The sequence below is a fragment of the Odontesthes bonariensis genome, chromosome 10 (genome assembly GCF_027942865.1).
Source record: "Odontesthes bonariensis isolate fOdoBon6 chromosome 10, fOdoBon6.hap1, whole genome shotgun sequence".
NCBI lineage: Eukaryota > Metazoa > Chordata > Actinopteri > Atheriniformes > Atherinopsidae > Odontesthes > Odontesthes bonariensis.
In genome coordinates, this window is record NC_134515.1 from 37565928 (window position 1) to 37572745 (window position 6818).

Consider the following 6818-nt stretch of genomic DNA (forward strand, 5'->3'; position numbering starts at 1 on the left):
CCTGGATCGCCTCGGCTTCTCCACGGAGGACCACCGGCGGAGGTTCCGGGAGACGAAGCTGGGACCCAACGACCGCCCGTTCGTATACGCTCAGCAGCTGAAAGACGCTGCAACCAGGTGGCTGCAGCCTGGGGGGTCGGCGGGGGAGGAGCGGATGCTGGAGACGGTGGTGATGGAGCAGTTCACCGAGGGGCTCCCAAGCGGCACCTCAGCCTGGGTACGGTGTCATCGCCCAGCGGACCTGGCGACAGCCATCACGCTGGCGGAGGACCACCTGGCTGTCCACGCCCGTGACCAAGCGCCGGAGGTTCGGCCGACGCCGTTTGCCCGTCCCACACCGGCACCCCGCAGGAGGCCTCCACAGTCAACCGGTCCTCCGATCAGCACAGCCACCCGACCCACCCCGCTTCCCCGGTTAAACCAACTGCCTCTTTCTCTCCCGCCACAGGGCCAGCGCGCTGCGGACACTGTCCTCAGCCCACAGACGGTCCCTCAAGCGGCAGTGCAGGAGTGCTGGAGGTGCGGACGGCCCGGGCACTTTCGCCGGGAGTGCCCGCTCATGGAGGTCGGTCAGGTGATCCGGGTCGTCGGCCCTGCAGCACCCTCCGCCGGTCCGGGAGGGACGTACAGCGTTCCGGTAAGGATTCAGGGGCGTACACATCAGGCGATGGTGGACTCGGGCTGCATGCAGTCCATGGTTCACCAGAATCTGATTCGACCCGGGGCTTTGATAGAAGCGAGCTGGGTGGATATTAAATGTGTGCACGGGGATATCCACAGATACCCTATTGCGTCAGTGGAAATTCGTTATAAGGGGAAAAAGCATAGTGTGAAGGCTGCGGTTAGCTCCCGCCTGGCGCACCCTCTTATTCTGGGTACTGATTGGCCGGGGTTTGATAAACTAGTGGGGCAGTGTGTGGGGGTGCGCTCACGACCAACAGGGTCATGGGATATGTGCGCTGTGCTCAGCGGTGACGCGAGGTTGTCCGACACTGATGACGGGGAGGGGGAACCGGCAGTGCCTCCTCAGGAGGCTCCGCAGGCTCCCGTGTTTGACTCCATGGAAGATTTTCCACTTGAACAGTCTCGTGATGATACTCTACGCTTTGCCTTTGACCAAGTGATACGAATTGATGGTCATATGGTGCGCCCTGACGCAGCGTTAACATATCCACACTTTTCATTAAAGAGGGACAGGTTGTACCGAGTGAGTCGTGACACTCAGACTGAGGAGATAATTACCCAGTTGCTGGTACCGAAAAGCCGCCGGGAAATGGTTTTCCAGGCGGCTCACTACAACCCAATGGCTGGGCATATGGGGTACGAAAAAACACTGAACCGGGTAATGGCCCGTTTCTATTGGCCTGGCATTAGAGCAGACGTTCGCCGCTGGTGTGCGTCCTGCGCTGAATGCCAGTTGGTCAACCAACCGGCCATCCCGAGAGCGCCGTTGCGCCCGCTACCACTGATGGAGGTCCCGTTTGAACGGATCGGGATGGACCTCATCGGGCCATTTCACCGGAGCACACGTGGATACCGATTTGTGTTAGTCCTCGTGGATTATGCAACCCGATATCCAGAGGCAGTGCCGCTGCGCACCATCTCCGCAAAGAGTGTGGCGCAAGCGCTGTTTCAGGTTATCTCCCGAGTCGGGATCCCGAAAGAGATCCTGACTGACCAAGGCACCCAGTTTATGTCACGAACACTGAGGAAACTTTACGGATTATTGGGCATCAAGTCTATTCGAACCAGTGTTTACCACCCGCAAACTGACGGCCTCGTCGAGCGCCTGAATAAGACTTTGAAGTCCATGATCCGTAAGTTTGTGCACGATGATAAGCCAAATTGGGATAAGTGGCTAGATCCTCTGCTGTTTGCAGTGCGCGAGGTTCCCCAGGCCTCCACGGGATTTTCTCCCTTTGAACTGCTATTTGGCAGGAAACCACGCGGGGTTTTGGACCTGGTAAAAGAAAGCTGGGAGGAAGGTCCGAGCCCCAGTAAAAATGAAGTTCAGTACGTCCTGGACCTGAGAGCAAAACTCCACACACTGGGTCAGTTATCACGTGAGAATTTGCTCCGGGCCCAGGAACGTCAGCAGCAGCTGTACAACAGAGGATCTAGGCTGAGACAATTTACACCGGGAGATAAAGTGCTTGTATTACTCCCATCTCATAACTCTAAATTACTCGCCAAGTGGCAAGGGCCCTTTGTGGTCACACGGCAAGTGGGTGACGTTGACTATGAGCTTGTGCGATCTGACAGGGGAGGTGCGACACAGATTTACCACCTCAACCTCCTTAAAGCATGGAGGGAGGCAGAGTCTGTTTCACTGGTGACGACAATTGCAGAGAGAGATGAGTTGGGGCCCGAGGTGCCAAAATCGACCAATCCCGCCTCGCTCCTTTGTGAGAACCACCTCTCTCCGTCACAGAAAGCAGATGTAGCCAAGTTGCAGCAGCGTTACGCGGATGTGTTTTCCCCCCTGCCAGGACGCACAAGCCTTATTCAACACCACGTGGAGACTCACCCGGGCGTGACAGTGCGTTCACGACCCTATCGGTTGCCTGAACACAAAAGAAAAGTGGTACAGGCAGAATTGAAGGCCATGTTGGAAATGGGTGTGATAGAAGAGTCCAACAGTGCCTGGTGTAGTCCCATCGTTCTTGTAGTCAAGAAGGATGGGTCGATCCGGTTCTGTGTGGACTATCGCAAGGTGAATGACATTTCACGGTTTGATGCCTATCCTATGCCCCGGGTCGACGAGCTCCTGGATCGCCTTGGCACAGCTCGATTTTTTTACGACGCTGGATTTAACCAAGGGGTACTGGCAGATTCCCCTATCTCCAGAGTCTAAGGAAAAATCGGCCTTCTCCACTCCGTACGGGTTGTACCAATTTGTTACACTTCCGTTCGGGTTGTTCGGGGCCCCAGCAACGTTCCAACGCCTCATGGACCGGGTGCTGCGGCCGCATGCTGCATATGCTGCCGCCTATCTGGATGACGTGATCATCCACAGCAACAGCTGGGCGGAGCATGTGCAGCAGGTGGCTGCGGTGCTCGAGTCACTGAGGCAGGCGGGGCTCACGGCCAACCCGAAGAAGTGTGCAGTTGGACGGAGGGAGGTACGGTATCTGGGGTACCACTTGGGCGGCGGGCAGGTGCGTCCACAGGTCGACAAGACAGCAGCGATTGCAGCCTGCCCGCGGCCCAAGACAAAAAAGGAGGTGAGGCGGTTTTTGGGGCTGGCTGGCTACTACCGGCGGTTTATTCCCAACTTCGCCGAGCTGACCAGCCCCTTGACCGACCTCACCCGAAAGGGTGCCTCAGATCCGGTCCAGTGGACGGAGCTGTGCCAGGTGTCGCTTGAGAGGGTATAACAGACCCTCTGTGGGGAGCCTCTTCTTCACACTCCTAATTTCTCTCTCCCGTTTACTCTGCAGACTGATGCATCGAACAGAGGGCTGGGGGCCGTTCTGTCCCAGCAGGTGCGGGGTGTCGACCGCCCAGTGCTGTACATCAGCAGGAAGCTGTCCGAGAGGGAGGCCAGGTACAGCACGGTGGAGAGGGAGTGCCTGGCCATCCGGTGGGCGGTCGATGCTCTGCGGTACTACCTGTTGGGGCGGCCATTCACCCTCTGTTCGGACCATGCTCCCCTCCAGTGGCTCCACCGCATGAAAGATACTAATGGCCGGATCACCCGATGGTATCTGGCCATGCAGCCTTTCAAGTTCAAGGTGATCCATAGGCCGGGGGCGCAGATGGTCGTGGCCGACTTCCTTTCCCGCTCCCACAAGGAGGGGGGGGGGGGTAGGTTAGGCCGGACAGCTCCCCGGCCTAAGTCGGGCGGTGGAGGTATGTGGAGGGGGGCGTGGTGCATCAGGTGCAGAGGAGAGGTGGAGAGGTGGGAAGAGCTCAGAGGACAGTGGGAGGGGAGATGATTGGCACACCTGTACATCGTCGGCTAATCATTCTCCCCTTTATCAGTAGCGTGCTGGTCCAGGCTGGGAGGGAGATGACGGGATCGAGACCCAGAGCCAGAGACGGAAGGACGCATGAACGAACGAGCACACGGAGAAGCTGGAGTTTATCTTCTGCCGTTCTGGCTATTCACCTCGATCAATACCAAATAAACGAGTATAAGTCAACCACGTCTCTGCTCATGTGTTGGGTGAACCCACGGTAGCAACGGAATTGTTACATTCAGTTCTTACTTTTTTTTAATTTATTTATTTTTTTTCTGTCACATCCAACATGGTCATCTATCTCACTGCACTTGAAACAATATGGAAGGTCCAAAACTGTCTGATTTAGGATTTACAAGCTGGAATGTCAGGGGACTCAATAAGCTAACTAAACTGAAATGAACAGACTCAAAAACCTGCATTCTAAAATAATTTTTCTTCAGGAAATTCATCTTACAGTCACTGAAATTAAACAAGTACAACGTAGGTGGCCTGGTCAAGTTATACATGCCACATATAACAATTATGCTCGGGGGGGGTACTAATTCTTATCCACAAAACAATTCCTTTTCAACTTACTAATACTATACGGGACCCCCGAGGAAGGTTTGTAATTGCTCAGGGTGGGATCCTGTCTCTCGCATTGAATTTGGTCAGCATATATGGTCCTAATGAGGACAACCCAAAAATTTTTGAAGATTTCTTCTTAACCTTGTCTGCATTGAATGGCCTAAATATTATCGGTGAGGATTTCAATTGCACTTTGAACCCGTCGGTAGACCGCTCTACAAAATGTGATCCCCATAAGAAACAATCTAGAAAAACAATTTTACAATATGTCACAGATTTAAACTTATCTGAAATCTGGAGAAAACTTAACCCAGATAAACTGGAATATTCATGCTACGCAGGAATACATAAGTCCAGGTCTCGCATTGATTATTTTTTAGTATCACAAGAACTGGTATCCAAAATGAAGAATTGTTGGTATGACTGTATCGTCATTAGTGATCACTCCCCCATTTCTATGTCTGTACGAATGGAGAAGCTTCAACCGTCTCCTCCTAATTGGCGTCTGCAAGGGAGGTGGCTTAAAAATCCGGAATTTGTTAAATATGTAGAAGACAAGATTGACGTCTATTTTCAGATCAACACTAACCAAACTAACGCATGCATTAGATGGGAAGCCTTCAAGGCGTATATTAGAGGGCAAATTATTAGTTTCACAAGCACTAAAAACAAGAAACAAAAAGCAGAAACTAATAAATTAGAGAAGCAAATAAAATCTCTGGAAATAGATATAAATAATAAAGATGACCCTGAAAAACAAAAACGGTTACTAATTTTAAGAACGGAATACAATAAATTAACATCTGATAAAGCAGCAAAAAGTTTACTCTGGTTGAACCAGGCCTTTTATGATCAGGGAGAAAAGGCTGGTAAATTGTTAGCTTGGAGAATTTAAAAAATACAATCTGAAAGAGCCATTAATGGCATAACTACTCAATCAGCGGAGATCTCAAACGATCCTCAAGATATTAATAATACATTTAAGGAATTCTATCAATCACTGTACAGGTCAGAATGCCCCTCCACACCCGCTTATAGAGAAACCTTTCTTAATCAGCTCCAGTTTGAAACACTCACAGAGGAGGTTATAACAATGGAAGAGCTATTGCAGACCATTAAAAGTATCAACTCAGGCAAAGCTCCAGGGCCTGATGGCCTTCCAATAGAGTTTTATAAAACTTTCCAGAAGCAGTTGTTGACCCCACTTTTAAATATGTTTAACGAATCATTTAGTAATGGTATATTACCACCAACTTTAAGACTCGCTACAATAATCCTTATTTTGAAACCTGGGAAAATACCGACTAACTGCTCCTCATACAGGCCTATTAGTCTTATGGGAGTAGACACCAAAATATTGTGTAAAGTTCTTGCCAAAAGGCTAGATCCATATATCCCTTCTTTGGTACATAGTGATCAGAATGGGTTCGTACAGAGTCGTCAGGGATTTCATAACATTAGAAGGGTCCTCAACATAATTCACTCCAAGAATAATACCAGGGATACGGCGCTGTTATCCCTAGATGCTAGACAAGCGTTTGATAGAATCAAGTGGCCTTATTTGTTCAATTTGTTACCAAGATATGGACTTGGGGGGAAATTTCTGAAATGGATAGAATTATTGTACACCAACCCTACAGCACGTGTAATGACGAATAACAATTTATCAAGCCCGTTAACATTAGAGAGGTCAACCCGTCAGGGCTGTCCTCTCTCCCCACTATTGTTCATTTTGGCCATTGAGCCTTTAGCCATGTCCATTAGAGCTGAAGTCAATCTGTCAGGTATAACAATCGGTGATCATGAACATAGGTTATCTTTGTATGCAGACGATGTGATTCTTTTTTTGTCAGATTTATCAAACAGTGTCCAGACATTATTACATTTAATTAATACATTTGGTCAGTTTTCTGGATACTTGCACCATGCACCAATTTGCACTTCTGATTTAATCTTGTTCTATGTCTATTTTTTTGTAATTGTTGCACTAAAGAGAGTGAGGTGTAACCGGAGTCAAATTCCTCGTGTGTGTCCACATACCTGGCAATAAAAAGCGATTCTGATTCTGATTCTGATTCTGATATAGTATTAATAATGAAAAATCTTCTATACTTTTCTTGAACAGAGACGATAGAACTAATCCAGTTATAAGCACACCCTTTTTTAATGCGAGGGAGGGCTTTAGCTATCTTGGAATTAAGATTACCCCCCAAATTAATACAGTTGTTAAAGCAAACTATGACCCGTTGATGAGAGAGGTACAAGACTCATTTGAAAAATGGACAA